This window comes from Mustelus asterias, chromosome 12 (genome assembly GCF_964213995.1).
Source record: "Mustelus asterias chromosome 12, sMusAst1.hap1.1, whole genome shotgun sequence".
NCBI lineage: Eukaryota > Metazoa > Chordata > Chondrichthyes > Carcharhiniformes > Triakidae > Mustelus > Mustelus asterias.
In genome coordinates this window covers 30,568,426-30,586,244 of record NC_135812.1, presented here as the reverse complement: position 1 = coordinate 30,586,244, position 17,819 = coordinate 30,568,426, and the positions used below count along the sequence as shown (strand labels likewise).

At 45.1% G+C, this 17,819-nt stretch overlaps 1 non-coding gene across 1 annotated transcript; it reads left to right on the top strand.

Moving 5' to 3' along the window:
• The first annotated feature begins 3,209 nt into the window (after positions 1 to 3,209).
• LOC144502133 (U12 minor spliceosomal RNA) lies at positions 3,210 to 3,360 on the top strand. Its single transcript, XR_013499274.1, has one exon. It is a non-coding gene; the product is annotated as a U12 minor spliceosomal RNA (small nuclear RNA).
• The last annotated feature ends 14,459 nt before the right edge of the window (positions 3,361 to 17,819 follow it).

Sequence of the window (17,819 nt, the reverse complement as noted above, 5' to 3'; positions counted from 1 at the left end):
ACCAAGGTAGGTGGTGTTGTGGATAGTTTGGAGGGATGTCAGAAGTTGCAGCGAGACATAGATAGAATGCAAGACTGGGCGGAGAAGTGGCAGATGGACTTCAACCCGGATAAGTGTGTAGTGATCCATTTTGGCAGATCCAATGGGATGGAGCAGCAGTATAAAATGAAGGGTACCATTCTTAGCAGTGTAGAGGATCAGAAGGACCTTGGGGTCCGGGTCCATAGGACTCTTAAATCGGCCTCGCAGGTGGAGGATGCGGTCAAGAAGGCGTATGGCGTACTAGCCTTCATTAATCGAGGGATTGAGTTTAGGAGTCGGGAGATAATGCTGCAGCTTTATAGGACCCTGGTTAGACCCCACTTGGAGTACTGCGCGCAGTTCTGGTCACCTCATTACAGGAAAGATGTTGAAGCCATTGAAAGGGTGCAGAGGAGATTTACAAGGATGTTGCCTGGATTGGGGGGCATGCCTTATGAGGATAGGTTGAGGGAGCTTGGTCTCTTCTCCCTGGAGAGACGAAGGATGAGAGGTGACCTGATAGAGGTTTACAAGATGTTGAGGGGTCTGGATAGGGTGGACTCTCAGAGGCTATTTCCAAGGGCTGAAATGGTTGCTACGAGAGGACACAGGTTTAAGGTGCTGGGGGGTAGGTACAGGGGGGATGTCAGGGGTAAGTTTTTCACTCAGAGGGTGGTGGGTGAGTGGAATCGGCTGACGTCGGTGGTGGTGGAGGCAAACTCGTTGGGGTCTTTTAAGAGACTTCTGGATGAGTACATGGGATTTAATGGGATTGAGGGCTATAGATAGGCCTAGAGGTGGGGATGTGATCGGCGCAACTTGTGGGCCGAAGGGCCTGTTTGTGCTGTGGCTTTCTATGTTCTATGTTCTATGTTAATATGGGCTATTTTCCTCTATTAGCTGAAGCAGAGAACATAACAGCAGGAAGGTTATGCAAGAACTGTACAAAACACTAGCGAGGTTACAGCTGTGTATAATTCTGGTCGCTGCATTAAATGAAATAAGTGCACACTTGAGAGAGTGCAGAGGACATATATGAGGGGGATATTGCCGGGACTAGAGAATTTCGCCTATAGGGAAAGATTGAATAGGCTGGGTTATTTTTCTTTTGGACAGAGTCTGAGGGGGTAATTAATTGGGGCCCATAGATATCTGAGAGTGGAGAGCGTTGGTACCTCTACCATACCCTGAGCTCCAAAATGCATGTAAAAGTACATAGAATCATATCGTAGAATCCCAACAGTGCAGAAGGATGCCATTTGGCCCATTGAGTCTGCACCAACCACAATCCCACCCAGGCCCTATCTCGTAATCCCACGTAATTGCCCTGCTAGTTCCTCTGACACTAAGGGGCAAATTTAGCATGGCCAATCCACCTAACCCGCACATCTGACACTAAGGGGCAAATTTAGCATGGCCAATCCACCTAACCCGCACATCTTTGGACTGTGGGAAGAAATCGGAGCACCTGGAGGGAACCCACGCAGACACTGGGATAACATGCAAACTCCACACGGATAGTGACCCGAGGCCGGAATTGAACCTGGGTCCCTGGTGCTGTGAGGCAGCAGTGCTAACCACTGTGCCAACCGTACATGTTGCCACTGCAACTTGGACTCCCTAAATAAATCATAACACACCAATACCACAGTGGATATCAAGGCCACTCAATTTTACACACTTCAATTAAATCAATGGGGGGAGTTGAGGAGAATTTTTTTTTCCCCCAGGAGGGTGGTCAAGGGTCTGGAACTCTCTGCTTAAAAGGGAGGTGGAGGTGGAAACCCTCATTACGTTTAAAAGATACTTAGAGATGTCCTTAAGATATAGGAACTTACAGAGCTGTGGGCCAAGAGGTGGAAAGTGGGGTTAGGTTGGATGGCCTTTGGTCAACCAAGAGGGACATGATGGGAAAAATGACCTGTTCCCATGTCATATAATTCCATGGTTTTATGACAGGACTGGTAAAAGGTCCTCCGCTGATGGTTTCCCTTTTCTACTGAACTTTTTCTCCGCCACACAAAGATCTGCTGCTACTTTTGAAAGAATCCACCTTGCTAATTTTTTTGTTCCATCAGGTTTTCCAATTGGCACACCAGGAGTGCCACCTGCTTGATGTTTTATCGGGGTCAATCGACTTGTCTCCTGCTTGTTAATGTGCTAAACTGTGCTTAGGAAGGCAGAACACTAATTGCAAGATTGCTTACCAACACCTGCTGTACACTAAACTGCTCCCTATTAGATAATGCTATGTTCCTCCATAGTTCGATTATAATTTGACTGCATTTCTACAAATGCCATGCAAAGGGCCTTTCTGCCCATTTGGTAGAAACTCCCTCCGCTTTGAAAACTGCTTTGGCACTCAAAAGATTAAATACTGCATATTTACAGGAACTGGATCCAAAAGAGGGTTAAGGTACACATGTGGTATTGAGGAAGACCTTTAACATCAGTCTAGTCTAGCTCATTGAAATATTTGGGCATAGTGTAATTAGGAATCTACTTGAGTTGGTTGGAATGTGACACAGTGAGAGGCAAGCCCAATGTTATCAGTGATGGCTCGATTCCCCCAGTGAAAGGATACATTGCTGCATTTACATTTCAAATACAAGGAAGCCTGCGAGAAACATGAAAAACAGTTTCATGTTTATTTGAACAAATATTGGAGATGTTCGACATTTTTTCATCTTGGTTTTCAATTGTGCTGATGAATTTAAAAATGACTGAATACTGTGGTTCTATCTTTCACTTTTAAATCAAGATAGGGATGCTTTCACATTGTGTAGCTCCAGTTAGCAAATTAAAAGGTTTTTCAGATACAATACTGCATAAGGGTGGCACGGTGGCACAATGGTTAGCACTGCTGCCTCACAGCACCATGGACCTGGGTTTGATTCCAGGCTTGGGACACTGTCTGTGCGGAGTCTGCACGTTCTCCCTGTGTCTGCGTGGGTTTCCTCCGGGTTCTCCAGTTTCCTCCCACATCCGAAAGACGTGCTGGTTAGGTGCATTGGCCATGCTAAATTCTCCCTCAGTGTACCCGAACAGGCGCCAGAGTGTGGCGACGAGGGGATTTTCACAGCAACTTCATTGCTGTGTTAATGTAAGCTTACTTGTGACACTAATAAATAAACTTTAAAATTTAACCAGTTTGTGTTGTTCACTGAATGGTGAAGCTACCCACGCTCAAGCCTTAAACTAATGAGTAAGGAAAATAACAGTCTGGAGTGACACCCGGGTCCTCGTCGCCTTGTGCGTGAGGAGTTTTTGATCGGGTAAAGGTCACCCTGCAGGTGACTCGCCTACTTTGTGGGATGCCGCAGAGCAGTGACCTGCCTGGCCCTATCCACCAAACAGGTTCCCCTTTAAACAGTAATAATAAAAAATATCCCGTTACTAATTATCTTTTGATTTGATTTGATTTATTATTGTCACATGTATTAGTATACAGTGAAAGTATTGTTTCTTGCGAGCTATACAAATAAAGCATACCATTCATAGAGAAGGAAAGGAGAGAATTCAGAATGTATTCATAGTTATAGTTAGTGTATAGAGAAAGATCAACTGAGTGTGAGTTAGGTCCATTCAAAAGTCTGATGGCAGCAGGGAAGAAGCTGCTCTTGAGTCGGTTGGTATGTGACCTCAGACTTTTGTATCTTTTTCCCGACAGAAGAAGGTGGAAGAGAGAATGTCCAGGGTGTGTGGGGTCCTTGATTATGCTGGCTGCTTTGCCAAGGCAGCGGGAAGTGTAGGCAGAGTCAGTGGATGGGAGGCTGGTTTGCGTGATGGATTGGGCTACATTCATGACCTTTTGTACTCATTGCAAAGGATGCAAACATCACCTTCTGTCTTTGGAGTGGATTTCATCTTGGGCTTTTAAAGAGGAAAAGCATTTGTTCTTACATTGCTTTTTCCTCCCCTTTCTCACCAATAATGGATTAAAATGCTGTTGGCGCCCGCCACTGCCTAATTTGGAACTGTACGTACATTTTAGTATCTCTACAAAAGAGAGGTTAGAATGTCAGTGTGGTTAACAACGATTTAAATCACTAACGACTACTTACAGGAGCTATTGTGTGATTTATACTATTTATGTAATGTCATTTAGCTCATGAATCAGGAGAGGCAATAGTAGATCAAAGTGCTATTTGATTATTACGGTTTCCTGGAATGTTACAAAGAAAATAACAGCTTTAAAGGTTTATAAATAGACTATAAATCCAGCAAACAGTTCAATTTGATAACAGGTGATTTATTTTCAAATTATAAATCAATAATTGTGGATCAGATAAGGGAGCTCTTATTTCTGTTGTTCCAGGATGAGTCGTCCCTGCAAGATTACATTTATTGCCCATGAGTTGCCCTGAATCTACTTACAATTGCTTCAGAGGGAATTAAGGGTAAATCACACTATGTGGCACTGGAGTCATGTACAGACCAGGTTTGTAGCTTCTTTACTCTATGAAGGACATTAGTGAACCCTAAGGTTTCTGAACATAAAAAAACGCAATACTTAACATGTCGTCAACGTGGAACATTGGGTGCGATCCAGTGGCCCTGTAAGCTGTGGGCACAAATCCTGTAAAGGCTGCTAAATCTCATGAGTGGCCCAATATTGGATTTGTGTTGGGTAGATTGAGATCTTCCTGCTCCCCACCGGTGACATAATTAGGTTCATGCCCTTTCTGTGGTGTGAATCAGGTTCATACCTTTTAGTAAATTTACATATAATGACATATAATTACTGTAACTCCACCCATGATGCTTTGTTTCCCTCTCTCTCCACTGATGGCGTGATGTCATACTAGTGTGAATCACTGCTGGTTTTCCAAAACGAAAATCAGTCATGGTGACCATGCTGGGGGCATGGAGGTGACTGTAGCCCCCCCAGGGGTTGAATGACATAGCTGGGCATTGTCCCTGGCAGTGCCACCCCTGAAGAAAGGCACCTCGATCTCAGATTCTGGGCGTTGGCAGCATATTGAGGCCCTACCCCCTCCAGCTGGCTGTGTGATCCTCGCTAACACTCTGAAGTTGCACCGAGTGCTGTTAAACAAAAGACGGCTATGAAGCTGGTGAACTTCAAACAGCTTTTCTCGCCTGATCCAAACACTCTGTGCAATTTTGGGAAAATTGCACCCATCTTGGGGGTGGATTTTGAGCCTTCATTAGCCATCAGCGAGAACCACGATGCAGGCACAAAGTCCGGAGAGAATTGGGAAAAATGCCATTTTCACGGGCAAGATCGTATTTATCGATTTTCCAGGCCCCTCGCTGGGGACGTAACGAGAATCCCATCGTGGAAGTTCGGGAACCTCATTTAAATACATCAACATATCATTAGCAAGCCCTCCTGCCGGGTTATCCTCCCCTCGCTGAATAGTCATGGGGGCTGCTGTGACGTCATGTCAACACAATTTACAACAGCTCTATAAAAACAAGAACCTGGTGACCTCAACTCCAAAGAGGCTATCGGAGGTGATCACTCAGGTCACCATCACCCTCCAGGATGCCAATTGCAGAGGGGGCGCCGGAGAGAACATGGAGGACCCAGATAAGTGAAGCTCAGGGCCAGGGCGTGGTGGGGGACTTCAGTCTCGGCATCCTCGGGAAGTGGGGTCACTCACAGGCCTCAGCAGTCCTTCATGGCTGTGAGCCTTTAGGTTTAAAGGGATCTGATGGCTGATGTGCGGGCAGCACTTCCTGTGTCCTCTTTACTGAGCTATCAATGCTGAGGGATTGCCCTTCTAGAGCGGCAGCTGGGTGGGAAAAAGTGAATCCACAGGGTCGGCACAGGGGCAACTATGAGGTGCCTGGGTGGGGTCCCATGAGCTGCCAGGCTGCATTGGCAGAGTGGGAGCCTCTGAGAAGGGGTGGTTCCCAGCCTCATGAGGACTGAAAACACTCACAGAGGAGGGAGGACAAGTGCAGTCAGAATAAACCCCCACACTCAGGCTGAACTTAGCAGCCAGAGGGCGTGAGGTGTCTATAAGTTCAAGGCCTCTGGTGATGGAGGCCAGGCTATCAGGGATTAGAGTATGGGCTGGATGTTCAAATTGGAGATCTCATTTATTCTGCAGCCCAGGAGAGCTGGGGGAATGAGGATGCCATTTAAGGATAAAGCTGACTGTAAATTGCAACAGGAGTGTTTCACCTGCCACAAGGGGAAGCCATTTCCCTAATCAGCTCCCTGACCCTTCCTTGGTGAGCCAATTGTGCCAATTTAGTCATTATTGGAATGCATGAGTGTGCCATTCATTGGTGCCCAATTATTAATCCTTTGGAAGCTTGGCCCCCAAGCATTGAACTCCAAGGCTAATCCTCATGTCTCCATAACAGTAAGATGACACAGATGTGGCCCCCAGTACAAGACATGATGATGAAGGTGTTTATCAGTCACCCCGTTCAGGACATAATGTTTGGCAGCGTCTCATTACCCTGTGAGGTTAGAGCACAGGCCCATTGACAGCACTCAACTACCCTCACTGCTTACCCTTGGAAGAGTCATGTTGAAGCTCTCAATGTTCAAAGTGCTTCATTCAGGTGGAGTTGAGAAAGGCAAATCTGGGGAACTGGCAGTTGTGTGACAGGGGAGGGAGTGAGGCTCATTGGATTGGTGTTCATATAGGGGGGATGTGTACGGGTGGATATCCCAGATCCTGAGAGGGCGGTGGGTCAGGACATTGTTAGGACTCTTCATCCCTCACTTTGATGTTCTCTTCCTTTCAGTTATTGATTCGGGAGAATCTGGAGCCAGTCGAGTTGGCAGTTCTTTTGGTTGCAATAGAACAGCAGCAGCAACACCGACATGCCACTGCACATGGCCAGGAACAGCGCCCTGGAGAGGAGGGGTAGGCAGGGCCTGTTGTTCTTCCAGGAGCAGGGCCACAGATGGTGGCGCCTTGGAAGAGACACAACCAGCCACGCATATTCCGCTGGAGGATTTCCTACCTCCAGATCATAGAATCATAGAATCCTACAGTGCAGAAAGAGGCCATTCGGCTCATCAAGTCTGCACCAACCACAATCTCACCCAGGCCGTATCCCTATAACCCCATGTATTTATCCTAGCTAGTCCCACTGACACTAAAGGGCAATTTAGCATGGCCAATCCACCTAACCCGCACATCTCTGGACTATGGGAGGAAACTGGAGCACCCAGAGGAAACCCACGCAGACACGGGGAGAATGTGCAAACTGCACACAGACAGTGGCCCAAGCAAACAATCGAACCTGGGTCCCTGGCGCTGTGAGGCAGCAGTGCTAACCACTGTGCCGCCCTGTCAGAGGTCCAGCGCTGGAGAAGACTGTGTCTGTCCCGGGAGCGGTGGAGCTCTTTGCTAGGTGATGCAAGAGTTGGCACTACATGGACTGGGAGATCACTCAATACAAGTGGCCCTGAAAGTCACTGTCGCTCTGACCTTCTATGCCAGCGGCTCATTTCAGGGCTGCACGGGTGACCTGTGTGGCATCCCCCAGTCTGCACTGGTGGTGGGGCTGGGGGGCCTGTGCCAGGAGTGGCGTGGCTTTACTGGATCATCAGGATGGGAAAGACATTGCGCTGCCATTCTCACACTGCATAGGGAGGAAGCGCTGAATTTGCATGGGGGTTTGCGGAACATGACATGACATGACATTGTGGAGGATCTGTGTGGGTGAAGAAAGTGAGTTTTAATACAAGTGCGCTTGTACAATGGTGGCTTATTTCTACAAGTGCCTAGGATCACCTATGCCCACTAGAAGACTATCGTTTCTTACTCTTCCTCTCCCTCCCGCTACATGTAGGTGTATCCCCAAGATCCACAGTTGAGGTTGAGGTGGTCTGCCGACTTCCACACCCTGTTTCCTGTGATGACCTTTGGCAGGTGTTCCCCGGGGAACCTGCACTTTGAGGATCCGGGCCTACTTTCAGGCTGCAACTGGGTGTGACAGAGTTGTCATTCTTAGCATTCGGGATTGGAGGTGTGTCGCTCACAGTGGGGGGGTGGGGGGAGGGGGGGTGGTGGGGGTGGGGGGGGGTGGTGGGAGGGGGGGGGGTGGGGGGGATGTCAGATGGGCTGGGCACCTCCTGGGTGGAAGACCCCGAACTGCCCTCCTGCTAATCCTATTCCCATCGGGTGCCCGGAGGTTCTTCCATGGGATGGAGAGGCAGCTGGAGTGAGATCCAGAAGTCCCACCGTCCTCTGGCGCTGACACTCATGGTTTCCCACTAATGCCTGCACCTCCTTCTGCACCGTAAGGATTCTATGGTTCCAGGAATGATAGGGGTTCCCCTTGTTCTCAACTTCCAACCTACTGGCCTCCATATTCAACTGATTATCTTCTGTCATCTTCGCCAGCTCTGTCCTGGTGTCACCAAAAAACACATCAACGCAAGCTCGAGGAACAGCACCCTTATCCTTTGATTGGCATTCTGCAGCCTCCTGGCCTCACGTACAGGAACAATGTCATGACATTCCTGGTATTTAATTACTGAATAGGTCCACAGTGTTACTCAGTTACAGATGCCAGACTGGTTGGCACCAATGTCGGCTGCAGGTGAGTTAACTCCACAGGCAAACAAGCTGTTTGAGAGAAAGAATAATTGATAGAAAATGCAAAGTAGTAAGTGATATTAAGGGAAAATAAAACATGCAAAAATATTAGACAGAAGCGCAAGGGGATTGAAAATCATTTGCAATAACGTAGTGAATTTTTTGAAACCTTTGTATGTAATATCATCATTATGCACTGGGTACAAACTAAATATTTCATGGAGATCTCCCAGTTCTGTTCACACAGCTCATTAGGTCTTTTTCTATGATGCAGTATTAAAACTAAGGACCAGCTGTGACCAGAGAATGCTGTTATCCCATAATATAAAAAGACTTGCACATTTGTACTGTTCCATTTGTTATGTTCCAAGAGAAGACTGCCAAGTTTTGATAAAATTCACTCATGGGCCCATCATAGAATCCCTACAGTGCAGAAGGAGGCCATTCAGCCCATCACCAGCAACAATCCCAACCAGGGCCTGCACCAGCAACAACCCCAACCAGGCCCTATCCCCGCAATCCCACTTATTTTCTCTGCGAGTCTCCTAACACGAAGGGGAAATTTAAGGCCTATCATCCTAACCCGCACATCTTTGGACTGTGGGAGAAAACCGAAGCACCCGGAGGAAACCCACGCAGAAACGGGGAGAACTTGCAAAGTGAAGATGATGATCCGAGGCCGGAATTTAACCCGGGTCCCTGGCGCTGTGAGGCAGCAGTGTTAACCACTGTGCCACCGCGCCATCCATTATGTTTTGTGTCAAGTAGACAAAGTTTGAGATTCAAGACACTTGCTAAGAGGATGGAATCCCAAGATTCCATGGGTGTTGAACAAACAAAAATAAACTTTACAAGATGAGGTGAGATCAATTTTTCTGTGTCCCCATGTGGTGTACAAGTTAATGGTCTGGAGGGGTTGTAACATTTAAAGTACAGGATTTTCTAATGCTTGTTACAGTTGTCCCGCTGAGTAACAAGGACAGGACCATCTTGGAGTAAGTCCCAAGATCTGTTCAAGGATCAGTCAACAGTAGTTCTGTGGCAGTCAATTTTAGTGAGTCAATCAGTTTTAATCAGATGTCAAGTGTCCCATGTAGGGAACAGGGAGAGGGGACAGGGCAAGGTCCAAAAGAGAGAGGGAACAGGGAGAGGACCCAGAACCAAGAGTCCTTGGTAGAGGACAGAGACAGGTCCCAATTAAGTTAAGAAAAAATGTAAGGGGCACAGAAATAAACTTTAAACAGAAGAAGGGCTGAGAGTAGCAGACTTTAAGTATGGAGAGTTCAGGAGAGAGCCTTCCAAGAAGGCAGCAGAAGGTTTGTGACTCAGTGATTCCATGGACAAAGGTAACCCTTTGGAGCAGTCTTATTATACTCGGTGTGGTTTAAGAGTTGAAGTTAGCTTGTGAATTGAAGTTTGAGTGTACACTTGGGAATTCAGGGGAACGGAATCTTGGGAGACAAGGTGGAAAGCGTGCGAGGTGGGACATTGTTGGTGCTGGCCAAATTGGAGTGAGCTCTGGAGAGAATTTCAAGACGAGATCTTCAAAGGTGAAGATTGAATCCCTCATGAAAGAGACAGAGGGCAGAATTTTCCTGTCCTGCCTGTCACGGGAATCATAGCGGGCGGGCTGGGCAGGGGTGGACCATGTTGATCTCAAGCAGGAATTTCCGGCCTTGAGGCGAGTGGGAAAATCCCGCCCCAGTTTCAGTGAGATTGGTTGACTCACGTTGCTTACTGACATCAGGGTGGGTTGATGAGAAATCTGTGGAATGTTTCTTGTCGCATTTGCCACTTATTGTGCAGTGTGATATGTTCAACCTCAGTTGGCCTGTTACTTCACATGTACCTAATATTAACCCTGAATGTTGGAGTATAAGGCAGATAGTGTAAATTGTTTTATCTGTCTGACCTTGTATAGTGAAATTTACTTTTATTTGTTCAAAACCCATGAAATATAATGGCTTTATTCAGTGAACAAGCGTCTTAATTCTCAAACTTTGTCCACTTTAAACCAAACATTATTGGTCCCTAACTGGATTGTACCAAAATCTTGTTTAAAGTTTATATATTAGTGTCACAAATATGTTTACAATAACACTGCAGTGAAGTTGCTGTGAAAATCCCTCAGTTGCCAGCTAGCAATGCCCACATCCCATTAACGAATAATAATTTGGCAATCAGTATGAACGAGAACATAGGCTGGTCAGTAGGAATGTATACATTTGTCGCTTATCACTAATTAAATTGGGTGTCTTTGAGTTCTTTCCTTTTCTAGTGCCTTTTAATTACATTTCCTCCCTATTCATGTACCCATCCAAATGCCTCTTAAATGTTTCATGCTTCCACCACATCTTCTGGCAGCGTGTTCCAGGCACCCACCATTCTTTGCGTGATAAACTTCCCCCGAACATCTCCCTTAAACTTTCCCCCTCTCACCTTGAACCTGTGCCCCCTTTGTAATTGAAAAGGGGGTGGCAGCTGACTGGCGGCTTCTCGCTGTCTGGCAGAAATAGAAACTGGATGGAGCCTCCTCCCAATTCGTTCCATTATTTCAGTTCTTGTCAGTCAGTGGTGATGCACAGCAGAAGGAAGATTTCACATTTTGCCAGGTTTACACGTAAACTTTTCTTCATGTGCTCCATGCTGCAAGAAATTACCGATAGTTTGAACATCTTGGGTATTTTGAAATCAGTTTTGTCAGTTAAGTAAAAGGCTGTGATTCAACTTCCTGCTGTTGGTTGACGAATTCCTTCTGCTAATTTTTATATTTCTTAATCAACCTGGTTTGTAATTTATAGCCTGGAATATGTGGGCTGTCAATTACAGAGATGTAACCGTGAGTTTGCCTGGTACGCAAGGGATTTAATCGCCCAGCCTGAACATGCTACCTCTTGTATTAGATAGTACATTAGGAAAGGTTAAAATTCATAGGAAGCAGGATTTGTCTGGGGAAATAAAACATTGTGTTGGCATGATAAGGTATTTGAAAGGTTCATGAATGTGTTTCTTAAGTAATAGCACTGACATCATTCAAAAGTATTTGTCACATATGTGTAATTAGAAAATTATAGATCTTTAAGGACAAATGTTTAAAGGTATTATTTTTCCTTTCAAATCTTTAAATTTGTTTAAAAGCCCTTTTCAAAATGTAGATATGGACAGACGTCTTGACATCTTTCTGTGTTCGTTCAGACCTTGTCAGACTCTGTTATCTCCAGAACTCATCTCAGAGTCATTAAAATGCAAGACTCTTCCAGCGCTGCCCATTGAATCTTCTAGAGTATGAAGACTCCTTAGCTTCTGAGAGAAGAAGAGGCAGGAAAAATGTCTTTGTCTGGTGAAACAGTGGTTCATTTGAAAATAACATAGCAGCTGTAATGACTTCAATGAGGCCATTGAGGTTGGCCTCTGAGAATATGAGCTCTCTGATTGAGCTGTTTATTGCTTGTCCAATCAGGGAGCCTTTGTTGTGTATATAACTGGGAGCGTCAGGTCTGCCGGCGCTCTGAATATTGACTCAGAGTTTGTAACACTTTATAAACTTAAACAGAGCTCGTAAATAAAAGGGATTCAGGTGAAGGGATACCAACCTCCACTGACTTATTTCAGCATCCATCTTGCTTTGATAGTGATTGTGACATGCCATGGATGCAGAACCCGAGGAAGAACTCTGAGAGATATCATCAAAGAGGGTTCCCAGCCAAGGGAAGAACAAAGAAGAAGGTCTCCAAAAATCAACTGTTGTTTTGATGAAAAAGAATCTAAATAATCTTTAAGTATCTTAACTGAAAACCTAGTGAGGAACAAGAAAACTTCTCTCTCCCCCCAAAACCTGCTGACTTGCCGAGTCAACTTGAGAAATCAAGCATCAACTACAGAAGCCATTGCAGCAACTGAACACAAATCTTCACCTTCAACCCTTCACTCAGGCAACCAATACTTCAACTGCAAGCAACGAGCTTGCCATGACATCTTAAAGGACTGAATTTAATTTCATGTTTAGAAGTATCTTTTATCCTTATCAGCATATGTAGTCAGTTAGTTACTTTATTACTTTATTACATGTACAGCAGTAACTTTGTAATAAATAGACCTTCACCTTGTTTAAGACTGAAAATTTTGCTGTTGGTTATTTTAAAATTGAATCACTTGTAAATTGAAAGGGGGCTTCATACATACACACACACTAATTCTTAACTCGCTGACCACTTTGAGGAAACACCTTTATGTGGTTGTGGCATACATATCAGTTATGATGTGCTTTGAGACATTGGGCAGGATTTCACAGCCTCGCTCGTCCAGAAACCATAAAATCCTATCCGAGGTCAACGGACCTTTCCATTGCCTGCCCCTGGTGGACGGGGTGGTAAAATTCCAGCTATTGAGTTCATATGCAAATCTGCCTTATGGCACAGAATTAGCACTGCTGCCTCACAGCACCAGGGACCCGAGTTCAATCCCGGCTTGAGTCACTGGCTGTGTGGAGTTTGCACCTTCTCCCCGTGTCTGCGTGGTTTTCCTCCCGGTGCTCCGGTTTCCTCCCACAGTCTGAAAGACGTGCTGGTTAGGTGCATTGGCCGTGCTAAATTCTCCCTCAGTGTGCCCGAACAAGCGCCGGAGTGTGGCGACTAGGGGATTTTCACAGTAACTTCATTGCAGTGTTAATGTAAGCCTACTCGTGACACTAATAAATAAACTTTAAACTCCTTTAAATTACAACATCACATTTTGCACAATTCTTTGCTCTTCAGCTAAACAAATAGATGTCTTGCACATTGTACAGCTTCACTGCTGAGCAACAGTTAATGTGAAAGACCACTTCACAGCAGCGAATAAAGGATCCCTGAGACTCTGTTAGCAAAATAAGAAGAGATATTTTCAAAAAAGGAATAAAACATACAGAGGTAAACAAGCAGATCAAAGCAACTCATTCAAATTGAAATTGACTAAGTGCGTAAAAGCACGCGCTGAAAAGCTTATTAAAATGATGGTTTGGAAACTCCAACTGCACGGTCGTAACAATATTTTCATAAATTTCAAATTGTAATCAGGTAGGACAACAAAAGCAAGACGTTTCATTAACTTTGTACTGCAACTTGTTTCCGCCTTTCTGTCGTCAGGTTCACGTCCTTTGTGCCTTTTTAACAGAAGCGCTATTTTTTGTGTTATCATTATTTAGTTAATATTCTGACGGTTATTGATATACTGAGGATATGGAATACGATAAACATAAATATACAATTACCATGTGAAAGCTGAGACAGGTGTGGATGTATTTCAGAGCAAAGCCTTGCACCATTTGTGTGATTGATATACATTATTTATAAGGTTCCCACACATTTCCAAGGGAAAATTAATGTCAGCTCCTCCATAGCTTAAACTACTCGCAGGAATTGATTCCTCTTGTTCTGGTGGCCATACACAACACGTTGCTCGCAAAGCACATGTACAGGAGTAAAACTGAATTAAACAACAGCTAATGTAATTGAATCATTAGCTTCTACTTATCCACCAGCAAATACAACAAATTGCATTACAGCCGAGCTCTTTTTCTCCAGCAATAGTTTGCAACCCAGTCTCAGTGCTAAATAATACCATTAGCATTTATACATCTAGGTATTACAGACATGTTAATAGAGACTGCACACTGTGGTGATTGGCCTTTTATCATCTACTTCTGTAGTCCATGCACAACTCTTTAAACCTATTCTTTCAATTTAAACGAAACCTGTTAGGGCCGAGTGGTACTTTCGCTAGAATATTAATCCAGAAACTCAACTAATGTTCTGGGACTCAGGTTCAAATCCCACCACGGCAGATGGTGATATTTGAATTCAGTACAGGAAAAGAGAATTGAAATTAAGAATCCACTGATGACTATGAAACCATTGTCGATTGTCAGAAAAACCCATCTGGTTCATTAATGTCCTTTAAAGAAGGAAATCTGCCGTCCTTATCTGGTCTGGCCTACGTGTGACTCTGGAGCCATAATAATGGTTGACTCTCAACTGCCCTCTGAACAAGGGCAATGAGGGATGGGCAATAAATGCTGGCCAGCCAGTGACGCACATGTCCCATAAATGAATTTTAAAAAAATTGCCTCCATAATAGGTTAGACTTAAAAGAGGTTGCATTTAAATTGCGCCTTTTACATCCTCTGGACAGCCCAAAGCACTTCATATCCAATTAATTATTTTTGTTGTATAGTTGCAATTTTGTAAACAAAATTAGTAGTTGATATGGAAATCCAGAGAACATTATGATCTCAGTGTTTTACAAAAGCAGCGTTAACAATAAAAAAGATCTGCAAGAGTGAGTTGTAAAAAATACAGCCAAATATTTCCTGGTGTAAGTTATAGCAGGATGCAGTTGACCATAGCAACGGCTAATGGGTCTGAAATTTCGAAAGGGCAAGATGCCAGAGGGTTCGTACTAAGGTGCTGTTAGACCAGCCTCTTCCTACTGACTAATGTCTGCTTCAGTGGGCCTGATTCAGCAAGCATTCTTAATGGTGCGTTTGTTTCTGCACTCAAGAAACAGAATTCCAGATGCTGATACTCCCTTGGGGAGCGGTCTAAAGGCATGAGAAGCAGTGGGTAAATTTACACCACTGGTATTTAGATCTGCTGCACTGATGCAGAATCTTTAAAATGCAGCTGGTCTAGCTTTTTCCCATTTCTGCTATTGAATCATGAAGAGAAGTCCTGGACTAAGTCCATTCAGCTCTGGCCAGTGTTGACTGACCACTGGATAAAAGCAAATTACTGGAATGCTGGAACATGAAACCAAAAGAGAAAATGCTGGAAAATCTCAGCAGGTCTGACAGCATCTGTAAGGAGAGAAAAGAGCTGACGTTTCGAGTTCAGATGACCCTTTGTCGAAGCTAAAAGGCATAGAAAGTGGGAGATATTTATACTGCAGGGGGAGGGAATGAAACATGAGTCATAGCCATAGAAACCAGGGGAAAAGGCAGTTAAAGGCAGTCTATAGAGAGAATAGAAGGTGTGAGTGGCCAAACGGCAGAGAACCTGAAATCAGATGATAAGCTGTGACAGATGAAGATGGGGGGGGGGAGGCGTGGGGGAGGGGAATGGAGGAAGAGAGGTAGAATTTAGGAAAAGGGGGGAAGGGGAAGCAAAAGGGGAGAAAAGGTAGGGAAAGGGCGGATAAAGTAGGGGGAAAGAGTTGGGGGGGGGGGCGGGGGGGGGAATGAAAATGAACAAAGACAATAAAGAAATACAAGGTAGAGAACAGTTGACCACACTTTGGCAGTGATGTGGAGGAGGGACCTGAGTGCAGTAGGATTATCTCATTCAGCCCAGTGATCAAATGCTACAAGCCCTATGACAGGACAGATGCACTTTGTCAAACTGACCATGAGAAGCAGGGGTGGGAATGCTCACTGTTTTTCAGATTTTCTGAGCACAGTTACGAGGACAGAATGATACTGCAATTATTTTGACTGGATCAGAGATAGGTGGAATTGAGAGGCTTTTAAAATTACGAGGGGTTTTGACAGGATGCATACAGACTCATTCATCTGGTCGGGGAGTCAATGCTAAGGGGGTCATCACAGAATGAGGTTGAGGGGAAATTTGTTTACACGAGCGGATCTTCGGAGCTTTGAAGACTTTGCCAAAGGAAATAGTTGAGGCAGAAACAAGCGCATCGCTTCAGGCAAAATTGGATACATTTCTGAAGCAGAGGAAGATTCAGGGATGGTGAGCAACCAATGCAGTTGGACTAGATTTGGATAGCTCTATCAAAGCGATCACACAACTGTGGTCTCCTTCTGTGCTTTAGGCCTCAATGGTTATATCTTGAGCACACGTTTTAACCATAATGCAGCTTAGATTGAATCATAGAATCCTACAGTGCAGAAGGAGGCCATTCAGCCCATTGAGTCTGCACCGATCTCAATCCCACCCAGGGCCTATCCCCATAATCCCATGCATTTACCCTAGCTAGTCCTCCTGGCACTAAGGGGCAATTTAGCACGGCCAATCCAACTAACCCGCACATCTTTGGACTGTGGGAGGAAACCGGAGCACCTGGAGGAAACCCATGCAGACGCGGGGAGGACATGCAAACTCCACACAGACAGTGACCCAAGCCAGGAATCGAACCCAGGTCCCTGGCGCTGTGGGACAGCAGCGCTAACCACTGTGCCACCGTGCCGCCCCTGGTTTAACAAAGGTGAGAAGCTGGGTTTTATTTCGACTCAAGAGAGCATGGCAGGAAAAATGGATGGATAACATCACAGCCAAGCCTTCTCACAGTTATTTACTGGTTTTCTTAGTGCTGGAGACAACATGCTATTTGTCACCCACTGTTCAATGCTGTCTATATCTGCAGGCATTGATTCAGTCACTGGCTGTTTTTCAGATGATGAGATGAATAGTCCATTGAGAATAATGCCAGCTAACTCTTACTATACTGTGATGTGGAGATGCCAGTGTTGGACTGGGGTGGGCACAGTAAGAAGTCTCACAACACCAGGTTAAAGTCCAACAGGTTTATTTGGAATCACGAGCTTTTGGAGCGCTGCTCCTTCATCAGGTGAGTGGAGCATATATGGACAAAGACTGCAAGATAATGGTTGGAATGCGGGTCTTTTCAGGTAATTAAGTCTTTACAGGTACAGACAGTGTGAGTGGAGAGAGGGATAATGACATGTTAAAGGGGTGTGAATTGTCTCAAGCCAGGACAGTTAGTAGGACTTTGCAAACCCAGGCCAAATAGTGGGGGTTACATGTGACATGAACCCAAGATCCCGGTGGAGGCTGTCCTCATGCATGTGGAACTTGGCTATCAGTGTCTGCTCGGTGATTCTGTGTTGTCACGTGTCTTGAAGGCCGTCTTGGAGAACACTTACCCGAAGATCAGAGGCCATGCTTGTGAAACCTACCTCTCCACTCACCTGATGAAGGAGCAGTGCTCCGAAAGCTCGTGATTCCAAATAAACCTGTTGGACTTTAACCTGGTGTTGTGAGACTTCTCACTGTTACTATACTGTGGATAAGTTTACCCAAGGTTTTTGTGATTGCCAAAGAGTTCCTTCACTTGTCAGTAGCTTTTCTTGGTACAATCCTCACTCTTCTGCCATTCATTCGGCTGAAACCCAAGCGTTGTGGCCACTAAGAATTTTTATCAGTTGTTCCCACCTCTGAAATGACTGCTGGAGTCAGAGGAAATTAAACAACAGGTTTTAAAGTTAGTTTTCTTTGTAGGTTCATAGAAAGAGCAAAACAAATTTAAAAC